Source organism: Amblyomma mixtum, chromosome 8 (assembly GCF_055824585.1).
Source record: "Amblyomma mixtum isolate Tamu chromosome 8, ASM5582458v1, whole genome shotgun sequence".
Lineage (NCBI taxonomy): Eukaryota > Metazoa > Arthropoda > Arachnida > Ixodida > Ixodidae > Amblyomma > Amblyomma mixtum.
This window is the reverse complement of record NC_143019.1, coordinates 92,924,092-92,936,903: the sequence shown is the minus strand read 5'-3', so window position 1 is coordinate 92,936,903 and position 12,812 is coordinate 92,924,092. Positions and strand designations below refer to the sequence as shown.

General features: G+C 48.3%; 1 pseudogene; it reads left to right on the top strand.

Annotated features, from left to right (window-relative positions):
- Positions 1–2,745: 2,745 nt before the first annotated feature.
- LOC149333514 (uncharacterized) overlaps positions 2,746–12,812 on the top strand; it is a 30,925-nt pseudogene continuing 20,858 nt past the window's right edge.

The following is a 12,812-nucleotide window of genomic DNA, read 5'->3' as shown; positions in this document are numbered from 1 at the left end:
TTTCTTTCGGAAGCCTTTTCGCTGCCTTCGTTGCTTCTGGACAGCCGTCACTAATACATTTCAATATACATCTGCTTGGTGGGAAGAAGTTTTTAAATACATTACAACCCCTTTAGAACTTTTCTTTTAAGATCGAAACTGCACAAGCAATTTCTTAAGCGTAATTTTGTCCTCAAACTAAGCTATAGGGCGGAACAAGATACATTCATCATGAATATATGACAAGTGTTTTTTTCTTAGATTGTCGGGTTTTTTGCATCAAAATAAGATGTAGTTTGGGATCCCAATCTCTCCGCCTCGCTCACTTGCAGGTCTGCCTTGTTTTGCTGGAATCACGTTGTGCTTTAAGTTAGGGTACAATACGGAGGCAGCATATAATTACTCGTTATTTTCATTTCTTGACGGTCAGATTCACTGTATTCAGTTACTTCTTCGATTCGTGGTGCCACGAAGACTGTCATTTCTCAGTTTTCGCTGCACAAATTAATGCGACCTTTATGCATTCTATTTGCTGTATTTACATGCTGTAACTCAGCATTATGGGACGTTTTCGCGAGCCCGAATCATCTCTGTTGTTACCGGTGATCAAAAACATACTTACGTATTCAGCAGACCTTAATTACATGTCCTAGTGTTTCGGCTGTTATGACATTATATATGATATCTCTTAATAAATGGGGCTCCTTCATTTCTGAAATTTAAAACTGCAAATACGCCGAGCGAGTCGGTATAGATTTTTTTATGTTCATAATTAATATTTTTTCTGCAGCGATGAAAACTGCTTAACATTTGGCAGTGAAAAGTGATACGCGCTTAGACAACTTGACTATTTTATCCACTTCATCTTGTATAACAGCACTTCAAGTGCCAAGATCTGCATTAGATCCATCTGTGTGAGTAGCTCTGTTGTTCGCGTATGTTTCATTTAGGGCAAAGAGTTCTTGAAGGACACATTCTAGTCTAGTTTGCTTGCTGTTGAAGTGTGTTAAATTAATGTTGCATACAGCATAGAAACTACCAAGGTTGAAGTGGATCGAGACTCCCGGCAATATCTGAAAGTGCTTCCGTTATACTTAATTCTTGCGATTTTTTCTCAAACCGCAGAAGCAGTGGCCTGAACACTCTGGGTATATTGTTAAATAGCGTTCTCGATGCTGTTTTTGCAAATATAAGGTTATTGACATAGATGTTAAGTTAATGAACGGATTGTGATCACGCACGTGCATATGGATTTGGTTCTTTTGGAAGAAAGCGGTGGTTCGTTTGTTTCCACTTAAACTCCCCACGAGTGATGTCCTGCATGCGCCGGCTGAAAGACGCAGACTTGAGTTGTGTGTTTACTCTAGTCCCTTCAAGTAAGATGGCCTGGCTGAAACATAGGCTATGCGGACGTAATCTAAATAAGAGCGTACTGCAGAGCGATCGATATGCAAAAGAGAAGTTCTATTGGAATCCCGACGTTTTCTTGAATGCACTTGGAGGATATTGTAAGTTCGAGAAGCTTTTTGTCGAAAACAATGCCGAAAAGTTAGTGTTCTTGTTTAACTAGTAGCGATGCTTGATATAGAGTCAGAGTGGCGTAGGCCGCCAAGACCCATGTGAGTGAGCACAGGACATGTTCAGTTTCCTGTGGAGGAAACCTCAGAAGCAGGCAGTTATAGTGATCTGTACTTATCTCTCGAACGTTGATAAGCTGAGAGATGTGCGCCAGCCTTTCCGGAGGAAGGCACAATGCTTGCTGTGTACTTCCCACAACAACAAATGAAAAAAAAACAAGAGCAAAACGCGAAACCTCATTGGGCAGATACGGAGGCGGTTTTCGCGCCTGCCTGGATACGGCCAAGGTGTTCGGCCGGGGCTTCAACGTCAAGCGTCGAATCCCCGATGTTTTAGGCGGCGGCTGATCACCACCCACACAAGGCTGTAGTTTCTCGCCGATGCTCTCCTCATGGGAGCGTCTCCCAGCTGGAAGACCGGCAGCTTCCTGGCTGACGTCCATGGCATCGGTGCTGATAGCCTCCACACTCTCCGGAGATTCGGCCGCGGCTTTCGTCGCGTCTTCCGCCTCATCATCACTTCCTTGCTTCGGTTCAGGGCCCACATCTTCACTAGGCTTTACAGCACCGCTCGTTGTCGAACTCTTTTTCGATAGAGGCGTCAGTGAAGTTGCTTTTTGAGCTTAAACTTGGCCAGTTGCCCTGGCTGCCTCCTCCGCCTCCGCCTCGTCCATCAGCAACTCAGATGAGTCTTCACTGTTCCCGGGACCGGTAATGCTCGCGCAACTGCGAGCACACTGGCCGCCTTCATGCCCGATCTATTCGCAGGCACAGCATCGAGGGAGCCGACAATCTTTGCGGATATGGCCTGTACCTCGACGGCGGAGGCACAACGGAGGCCGGCCCGGTACGACAACCAGCGCTAACTACCCACCGACGTTCAGCTGATGCGGCCGTCAAGCTTCAAGCCAGCTTTCAACTTCAGTGTGATGAGTCTGGTGGTTGAGCGCTTCTCCTACACCCCGTGTACTCGTCAGCGCTCTCGGGGCACTTAAGAGACTTTTCTGTACGGCGTGAAGGCAACACGCACGTCCTCGTCATGCAGGTTGTGCAGCAGCCAGTGCAGCTTCAAACGCACGTCCTGGTTCGCAGGGTCAGTCACCAGGCAGCGCCGTTCTTTCACACAAAGTTCACCGATGCTGGCAATCTTCTTCACTGTTTCGGCCTCCTTTAATGTGACGGCCCAGACATGGCTCATGCGATACGCCCCCAGGGCGATAACGTCCGGGAGCAACGAATGCTGAGCCAACGCGTCCCGGAAATATTCTACTCGCTGCGGGCGGCCCGTAATATCCGTGTGCAAAAAAACTGCATTCAAAGCGTAATGCCCTGTAGGCAGCCGTGGTAAAAAAACCTGATACGTACTTTCTTGTTCAGAAGCCCCGTTACCGCGGTCAGACATGGCCCCTGAAGCTGCTCCAACGGAGCCCTGCATCCTGCGTCCGTTCACTAGCGTGGCCGGAAGCAGAATTCCGCTTGTTGTGATTGTACTTCTGGCTACGTGGGCCCGATCGAGCAGAAACCGTGAACAGTCGACAAGGCCGACAACCTCGCAACGGCGGCGGTGCGGTGTAGTGCTTGTGATGCCCGTCTCCTAGCCTAAGTGGATTAGTGCAGCGGACTTCCTTGAGCGGAGGTGACCACTGCAGCAGCGGCGAAGGCCGAAGATGCAAAGTGGGCTTACGGGGTCATTGACAGTGGCAAATAGCAGCGGAAGCGGCGGCGACGTGGCGGCGCCAGTCTGGTCTAGTGTATACTCCCTGGTCGCCGAAGGACGGAGGGGTGCTACGCACAGTCAAGCTGGCTGTTAAATGAAGACGGCTGTGTCCTCGACAGATGTCTCGTGTTCTGGACATCCGGCGGGGAAGCACGTTCGTTCACCTGCTGGTAGACTGCGGGAGATTCATTTCCAGCCGTGTTGGATTAGTCAGCATCTACCCCTTCCCATCGACCGAGCTGCGAGAGAGCGGAACAGGCCGCACCGCCCCTGCCGTGGGTGGTAGCCCCAGCGTCCACTTCGGTCCATCCGATCGGACAGTGCTGTTCGAACTTTATTCCCCAGTCAGAGATCTGGGAAATCCGAACCCTCTTTAACTCGGTTGTGAGTGTCGCCGAGAGAGTAGCCTGCTAGCTGCCGTCGACTCCGGTTGGCGAATAAGTTCCCTTCCACTGAGAGTCATTCGCAGTCGCTCTTTATAAATAATGTAAATACTGTATAAAGTTTTCGTTGTCTTCCTCTTAACCAAGTCTACCATCCTCCTTGGCCCATCACCGGTCAGGCCATGCTACCCGGGTCAGAAAACCCCACGCCTGACTGCGGTGATCAATTCCTGACATATAAAAGCATTTGCTAGGTGACAAAAGATTTCCTCCTTTCCAGGCGTGACGTCAGACAGGCTAGCGCAGCTCCCCCTGTCACCGCCTAAGCCGGCTTTGACGCTTCTTCTATGCGCGACGCTTTTCATGTTGTAGGCGGCCTTCACGTGGTGATAACTCGTGGTCCTGGGAAAATAAAGATGGTAAGCAGAAACTCCTTACAGGTTTTAGAGCGGAACTATAAGTGGCTAGTTCCTGGTGCCAGCGTCTGCGTATAGCGCTGGGGAAACTCGCGGTTAACGTGACCTGGCCTTCAGCCCCAACGTGGAGGCGTCCGAGCATACCCCACGCCCGACTTAGTGGAGACTGCTATGTTTTGCGACGTTCAAACGCAGTAATGAGAAAGCATAATCGTAGAGGCATTTTCTGTTCGGCACGGAGCAAAATTGAAATTGGGCTTCTTTCCACTCCGGCTTGAAGCGCCTCGGGGTGGTCGAGGCCGGAGGCGACATTTCAAGCGGGAACGCGAAAGATCGACGAATCAATGCCCAGCTTGCATTCTTCTACACTCTCGTATGTCGTCGCAAGCGAGAGGCGGAAACTCCATTTCACGACGAGTGGGAATTGGGCAAGGACGTGGATTAACAATGTAAAAAGTGTTGCTGGTTAGTGCCTGTCTTGTGGCGAAAAAGAGCGCTTAAAGCGGAGAGACGACGGAAAAAGCGTCTTGTGCCGACACGTCTTTGCCTCGTGTAAGCGCTGTTTTTGTGCCGCAAAAATGCGCTATTTATTTTCCAAACATTTTGTATATATCATCGCCCGAATGGCAACCTTAACACGATGTCACCCTTCGAACATTGCCTGCGTTTCTTTTTTCCTCCACGTGCGAACTTCCGCTATGTGTTTACTTTTGGAAGCAAAAAAAAAGAAGGTCCTTATCAACTATTGCCGTTCTTTTTTCTCCATGAGAGGCGCTGCAATGACTGGTGCTGTTCCCTGTTGCCACAATACTTCTTTGAGCGGCGCATTAGGTTGGCCTCGGCTCGCAGTCCGTGCCAGGCTGGAGAAAATAGCTGACACATTCCTTCCATAAGTCAGCAGCTGTACAGATAAAAATAAAATGAACTTGGGTTTGAGAAGCGCAAAATGAAACAAATGTGTACTGACCAGGCGCAGAAAGTTGGCGCAGAACTGAAGTCATGCATGTAAACACTGCGGCTTTACCGCATAGACGCTTGGAAAGAGGGGCGGTGAAGAGAAAAGACTCCCGGCTCCCTGTGCCTGTAATTGCTTGAACAAATTTCAAGTTCATGCTTCGCAGTCCTTTCTTCATAATGGCACGCATTTCGCATAATTGCCAATTTACTATAGGAATATAGAAAAAACATTTAGTGTTCGCCTGCCCTTAGCCTCACTACATGTATTGCCAAGAAAACGGTTCGGATAAGACGGAGACCTCCGCGAGGACGTATAGTAACTGTTCAACTAGAACAAAATTTTCGATAATGCTATAAGCAAAGCTTGAATCTCAACATCTGGTCGCAGAGCTACGTTATACTGACGTGACACGCGCGGTGAAGTCCTCCAGTGCGTACTGAGTGATTCCTGACTATCGCTACCAACATATATGCTTTGCCGAAATCAGACCTGTGAAATTGGGTGCAGCACACTCAGCATGTTCCGCAAATGGGGAACAAGCACCCTTGTCATGCCGTGAAGCTCTTTTTTCGCCGTCATCCAGTCGGCAATGAATGGGGAAGGGAAAAAAAAGTAATAAATGACGCTTTCGACAATTACAAATAAAAGAAACAATAGGGAGACACGGGAAAAATGGAGCGGGGCCCGATGGCCAGGATTCTGGTTCATGCGCCCCTAGTTCACAAATCCTCCAGCACGCGCCGCATGAAGTTCAGCTCGTTTAGATTTACTGTATATGCTACGAAAGGTAGCAGAGTTGCGCGTAGGTCCGCCATCTTGCCTGTCAAGCAACCGAAGTTATGCGGCGATGCCGCACTCCGTTTCTGCAGGTGACATGCCTGGCGCATCACCGATCGACCGTGGGCGCTTTTCCGAGGTTCTTAAACCACTTTTTCGATTGATCGCAAACAAAAAGCATCTAAAAAGCTGACCGCGTAACCTAGTCAAAAAATATAGCCAAGAAAAAACGGTGCTGTTTCTAGCGCGCGCCGTGAGCTGCGGCAGCATGCGATTGCCACAGTCACCTTCCCCGAACTATTTACCTGATAACCAAGGGCAGACTCAGTATTCTAAATACGCCGTGCAAATGCAGCATTCATTCATCTTTGCGGCAACATTTATTCACCGGACCTGCGTTAAAAAATTTGTTTATAGTCTTCTTTACTAGATACGAAACCCTGCAAAAAGTTATGAGCCGGAAATATAAAAAGGACAGTATAAAAATCCAAAATACAGTTTACTCGAAACTGGATGAACGTTACCATCTGAAGTAAACAATCAGATGCCTAAACAATTTTCCCTCGATTAAAATTGTTTGCCATTCAGGATAAGCCAACAGAGCTCTATTTTAGAATTTCAACAGTGTACACGAAAAAGCGCAGAGCCGCAAGTAAAGCCTGTTTTCAGTAAAGAAACCTCAATGCAACTTTTAGCAAAAAAAAAACAAAACAAAAAGGCGTGAGCTACGCACGCTCAAAAAAAAAAACCCCACAGCAGCGAACGTAAACAGCCGTTGGATAGTGGATCCGCTTCGAACTTGGCCGGCTGTCAATCCAGTTCGCTGCCGGCCTACATCATCAGCGCACGTGTTTCTGGTCCGATGGGCAAAACATGCACCGTACCGAGGAGGCTATCCCAGGGAGAACAAAGGCTGCAGGGCGTCTCGAATCGGGGAACAGAGGCGGCGGGGGAGCCCTCGACACCGGTAAAACCGATTCAGAACCGAAAGTGCAGGATTTTGCCCATCGAGCGTCGGCTTCTCCTCAGTACACGGTTGCTTGGACACCACGTGATGGCGCTCTACCAATGGAGTCGCGAGCGGCGTTTATCAAACAGACGCTCAACTCTGCTACCTTTCGTAGCATATACAGTAACTCTAAGCTCGTTCTTCTGGTCTTACATTCCTCTTTCCTGGTTTGGGAGAGAGATGCCTTCACCTTCCCCCATTGTCGACTTAGTGGGCACTCCACTCGCGTGAACCCAGCTTTTCGGGGCCCCGGCTGAGATTCTCTTTATTCTTTTGTCACCCAGCGTGTTCAAGGCGCGCTGATTGTGTGGCTCCCCTACTCGCTCCCTTCTTTGCTGGGGTGAAAGAAAAGAAGCCGGACCATGGCTAGTGCGGTGTACGCACGCCGTCTTCGTCGAAAAATTGGGCGCGGTTTAGCACTGGTAACTACGAAATATTTTTCGAAAGCAAGTTTTTGCATGTGGACACCAACGCCGCGTACCTGTTTCCATTCCTTTCGTGACTTGGGCACAGAAGGAAGTTGTTGAAGGCGACGGGCCGGAAAGCACAGCGTGAGAGTTTGTTGCAGCTTAGCATTAGGCGTGATCGGCTTCAGCGAGAGCATAGTGTTCTCGTGTACAGGCCAGCGAGACTGATCTGTTTGCACCGCCGCGGGTTGCAAACTCAGTCGCGGTAATATTGCTTTTGTTTGTTTGTTCATTTATTTACATAACTACGTTACAGCGCTGCTATGTCGCTGCGGATGCTATGTTGCATTTGCTATGTTGTTGGCCCAAATTTACATTTACAGCAAGATCTTGCTCGGGATTTACACACCGGAACAGTGCGTTCCTACTAATTTTGAAGTCTGCATACGAGACAAGAAATACCCAAAAGTTACAAAAGCCGTTCAGAACTTCGAGACAAGGAGAATGCCAAAGCGGCTGACAAAGACAAGCTTGTTGCTGCGATAACCAGACAGTGGCGCCCTAAAAGCCCGGCAGTTGCGCAGTTGCTCTCATTAACACCATCGTCAACTTCTCTAAAGTATGAAAAACAAGGTAAATGCGCATACACAACCCGAGAGAAAGTGTATCACTAAAAATTAAGAGCCTGGGCAGCCGTGAGGTGAACAGTGAATCAAACAAAAAATGGAACCTAAAAACTTAAGAACCACGCAAACAGATTGCTTTGAGTCGTGGAAAACTGAGATGGTCTAAACGCCCAGTTTTGTCCCTAATTGCGTTCAGCACATGTTCTACGTAGTACGAATGATTTTTATATTTACGAAATTATTTCCATATCAGTTAATTAGATTTTTCGGTGCGGAAATAATTTCTGCAGATCACTGTCATGTCGACTAATCAGAAACACATGTCGTAAGCTTAAAGCCCAGTTGCAGCGTGAACACCTCAATGTACTACATGAAGTAGTGCGGACAGCAGGCACGTAGGCAGGAATTTTTTTCGAGAGTGGCCCGGGGTAAATTTCTAGCTAATGGGGGGGGGGGGGGGGCTTCGATAGGTGCCTTGTGGGCAGTTAAAAATATAATACTGCCCTGCCGCACCGCCTAAAGTACAACGAGGTTGCCTCTAGACGCAGAGGAAGGACTGATTACCTATAGCAGAACAGATATTACCACATGCTATACCCGCCACGCAAATCTGTTATTGAACAAATTAGCGGCCGCATAAGCATTAGTGAAAACAAGGCATTGTGGATTTGTTTTCACTTTTTTTTCTTTTTGCTCGAAGCGGCTGCAGTCATATGGGTCCGTATGTGTAGGCTGATTTCGTATGGTGATCGGATACATGCAGCCAATTTACGGTATTTCACATGTACGCATAACCTCAGTCACCTTGTTCTTTTCATTTTTCTGAAACGGAGAAACACAATATACATCGCACCCGTTTCCTGCATCAGTGCAGTATTGTGGAGATAGCTCTACTGAAACGTATATCCATTTTCATGAGATTTGCCGTCGCATATATGATATAGTTTGATGCGCTTACATAGGAATAGTGCTTGCATTCACGCAACTTTTTGTTGACACTCTTCGCTTCCTTTTGTTCGCATCGCAAACACACACACACGCACGCACGCACACACAAACCTAACATCTGATATAGGCCTAAGAGCTGGACCACCGATAGGCCTCCACCAACGGTGGTGGAGCCTTACCAGTGGTTAGCAGGGGTTGGATCGGCACAGGACGTGATGCTTTTCAAGTGCAGGCGTCTGTCTTGTTATAGTGTAAATAAGAAATTCGAGAACGCAACACGAAACCAGATCCTCCGGCTGTGTCGCTTTCGTCATCTACAAATGATCTGTAGAGAAATGGATAGCTTGCTCCATACGACTGGTTTCTTGACACACAGGCTGAGGACACGTGGTTTCCGAAGCTTTCACTAATTACGTGGCTGCACAAAAGTTTCGCCTGTTCATAAAGGTTGTGTAATGGATTGTTTACGAAGTAAAGGCTCTAGGGTGGAGCCTTTTCTTGTACCGTCTTCTTTATGAATTCAACAGACGTGAACCACTGCCGCACGATGATGCGTTTCCATCGGGCGGCCGGAGAACACCTTGCCGTTGCCTCCGCATGGCGGTGGAACAACAGCGACCTGATGCGATCGAATTTTTTTTTTATCCAGTGATGAGTCATTCAATCTTAATGTTCGCCGAGGTCCGTCTGTATGTCTGGAGTTTTCTTGACCTGAAATAAAATTAACTAAAAGGAAATACCTTTCGGCCGCGCGTGGGCTTTGAATCCGGACGGCGCGATTTGATTAGTTTTGCTGGCCACTGCATCAGACCACTACATAATCGCCTTTGTTCTATGTACAAACCATGAGGAAAACAGTGACAGATCGACATGACACGTAACACGATACACCTCAGCAGCACAGCAATCGCTCTTACATCGCCACAGCCGAACATCCCGTGTCCTAAACTACCAGTCTCTCGCGCTGTGCTTTGGGTATCTTCTGCATAAACTTAGAGCCGTGCGCAGTGGATCCGAATATCGAAAGCGCAGTGCTAACACACCTAATTCGCATTTGCCGTAGCCACGCCAAATCGACCAAAATTTGTTTTTGTGCCACTCTTTGTGCCTTACACTACGCTCTTCACAAAGCTGGTGGCAGTCCTGCGTAACCAGGACGTCAAAGAATGCAACTCATTCTCTCCAAAAACCTTGATGTGATTTTTCAGAAATGTTTGACCGCTTAAGGACTGACCCTTCGCCAGGAGTGACACATTAGCCGCTGTAAGTTTTTTTTTTTTTAGCGTGAGCCGGCAAGGATGTGTGCATGCATGAGACCTTTCAGGACCGGTTTGGCAGACGCGCCAGCTTTGTCGTTCTTCAGCGTAGGAAGTAAAAAAACAGCGCGCTGTAGAAGAAACCTCGGCCTGCGGTCCACGGCTCGAGGAAAAGTAAAAAGGGATAGAGAGAAAGGCGCACGCAATGGTAGCTGGAGACAGCACCCTCTCCCTACTGCCGTTTGATCTCTCCTCCCCATTACCCCTGCAACCGGTCACCCACGTAACTCTTGAAAATAACGCCCATTTCTCCCTGTGGCCCCGCTCACACCCTTCTTCGCGCTTAATACCATCGCCCCTCCCTATTCGTCGTCCATTTAATTCTGCGAATCTTGTGTCGCGTTGTCATAGCCTTTTTGAGAGGAACTTTGTCAAAGAGTTGTGTCGGAAGGGTACGGTGAAATTCAAGCAAGTTTAGGTTGAAAGCGATGGCCAATTCTTCCTTATTTATTTTAAAATCAGCGACAGCAGTGCTTCGCGCATGTGGTTCGCGGGCGGTTCGGTTGTTCGATTCCCAGTGCCGCCGGGTACCTATCGGTTTCCAATGCATAGAAATTTTCTTATGGTTTCTCTTAGGTGAATTGATTCGAAAAAAGTCTTTCACCTAACCTTATGTAGAAGAAAACACTGTTCCATGGCGCTCTTTGCTGAAAGGCTGCCCTTGCACCATTAAAACTCGTCAACAAAAGAAAACATCCTTATAGAAAAATACGGAACGAAAACAATTCTAAGCGTAGGCTAAGTACACGCCAGGAGCAAAAACGCGTATGCAATCCGTACGTAAAAGGCGTCAGCAAAACCTTGGCCAGCATTCTCGGAAAGGAAGCGGTGGAAACTGGGTACGAGCCGGATACCATTATCAGGCGCCTCCTCCACTGTCCCAAAGACTCGTCGTCCTACAGAAAAGATGCAACTCGTGGTACGCAAAAACCCTGCTCGAGTGCTTGGCCTATAGAGCGGCGTTTACTTGGCGGGATTGAGTTGAGGAGTAGGGTTGAAAACCGGTTACTGGTTTCATGTAAACACCGCACAGTCGGTTCCGGGAGTCGAGGAAGTGAGTCCAGTCGACTCCGCTGCCGAAAGGGGGGGCGGGGGGGGGGGGGGGTTGACTCGCTCAACCCCAACGGAAAATAGCACGTAAGTTAGTGGGAGGGGAGAGGATAAATTGCAATCATGTTTTTACGCTTGCGCCATCGCGCCTGCGAGACAGCGGTGGCATGCCGCAATCTTGGAGGCTGCCACTGCCCTCACCGCCGCGCTGCTCGACGCTTGCTGTCGCTGCAGTTGAACCGGTCTCGACTCGCTAAAATCTAGTTCATGCAAACACGCAATCGTCGAGTCGGGCTGACTTTACACAACTCGACCCCCCGATTCAATCTACCCCAGTCAGGTTCATGTAAACGAGGCTTAGGCTGGGGCACCAACACTATGACGGAAAAGGTGAAGCAGCACAAAGCTTATGACGAGCAAATGAACAGAAGCGCAGTGGTCGTACTTCCCAGCCATGCCACCACACGGGTGACGTTGACGGCGCTATTGTGGTGGAAACAGAACCAAACTGCGCAGAACCCTTCTACTTGAGTCATGACGGAAGAGAATGTTGAATGCTCTCTGGGAACCACTCCCTTTTCCTACATTCGTGGTTTACGTTCCGTGACCCTGCGGTCGACCTTATGTGGGCTGAAAAAAGCCTCCGCAACGCGCCCGCAGTCGCGCCTTCAAGAAGTAGTAGTAATGGTTTACTGACAAAAAAATACAAAAAGGAAGCACGAGAGCTGCAGCCGGTGGAATTCACGGAATTAACAGCCGGCGGAAGTCACAGGTAGAGGATAGCGAGGAAAAGTACCGAAGAATGCGACTAGCAGAAAAGACGGGGAAGCTTTGTACACAATTCACAAAATACAAAAAGTATCAAGTTCGCGCCGCTCGCAAGCTAGCGGCTAAGCATTGTTGTTCACATTTACAACACGCGTAAATTCACAGCATATTCAAGGCCGCGTGCACGTAGCGTTCTGTCGCCAATGGAGAGCGCGAGCGGCGCATTGCGCAAGTGGCCCGGAAGGAGCGCCCAGCTGCCTCCTTAAAGAAGAAACAGAGCCAGTTTTGAAACATCGTGTTATCCTAGAACTTATTTGGTGGCGTTTACTTCTCAATTAAATGGAAATTATAATCATAAAATTTAAATGGGCTTTGCCTCTGGGTTGGAGCTTTGGGAAAAGGCGTAGCTTCCTGCACAACAAATGGCAATTTTGTCAGAATAGCTTCAACATGCCGTTCTATGAACTCTTCGTTATCGCTTCACAGTTTGCACACACTTTCGACATGAACGCAGAAATTACCAGCGACTACGGCAATGGCAAAGCCCTTAGCGACGGCGAATAATCGAATAATTGGAGGCACTTTAACAACCTAGAAGAAATGCTGTGAATTACCACACTACGAATTATTACAGTGGACAAATTGCCTAATGCGCACAATCAGTTAGTGAAACAGGCACGAAAGGGAGCACCAGGTTCCTTGCATAAAATCCTGCAGTACTTGCAACATACAAGTTTATGAGCATCTATATATGTACATATGACAGGAGTACAGCAAGAAGCCAAACGAATACGTCTTGATTGGGCTTGTCCCTTACAGAAATAGCTTTATATTCAATAAAGAGACTACAGAGGTACGCTGACTTCAACGAATCCCTGCTG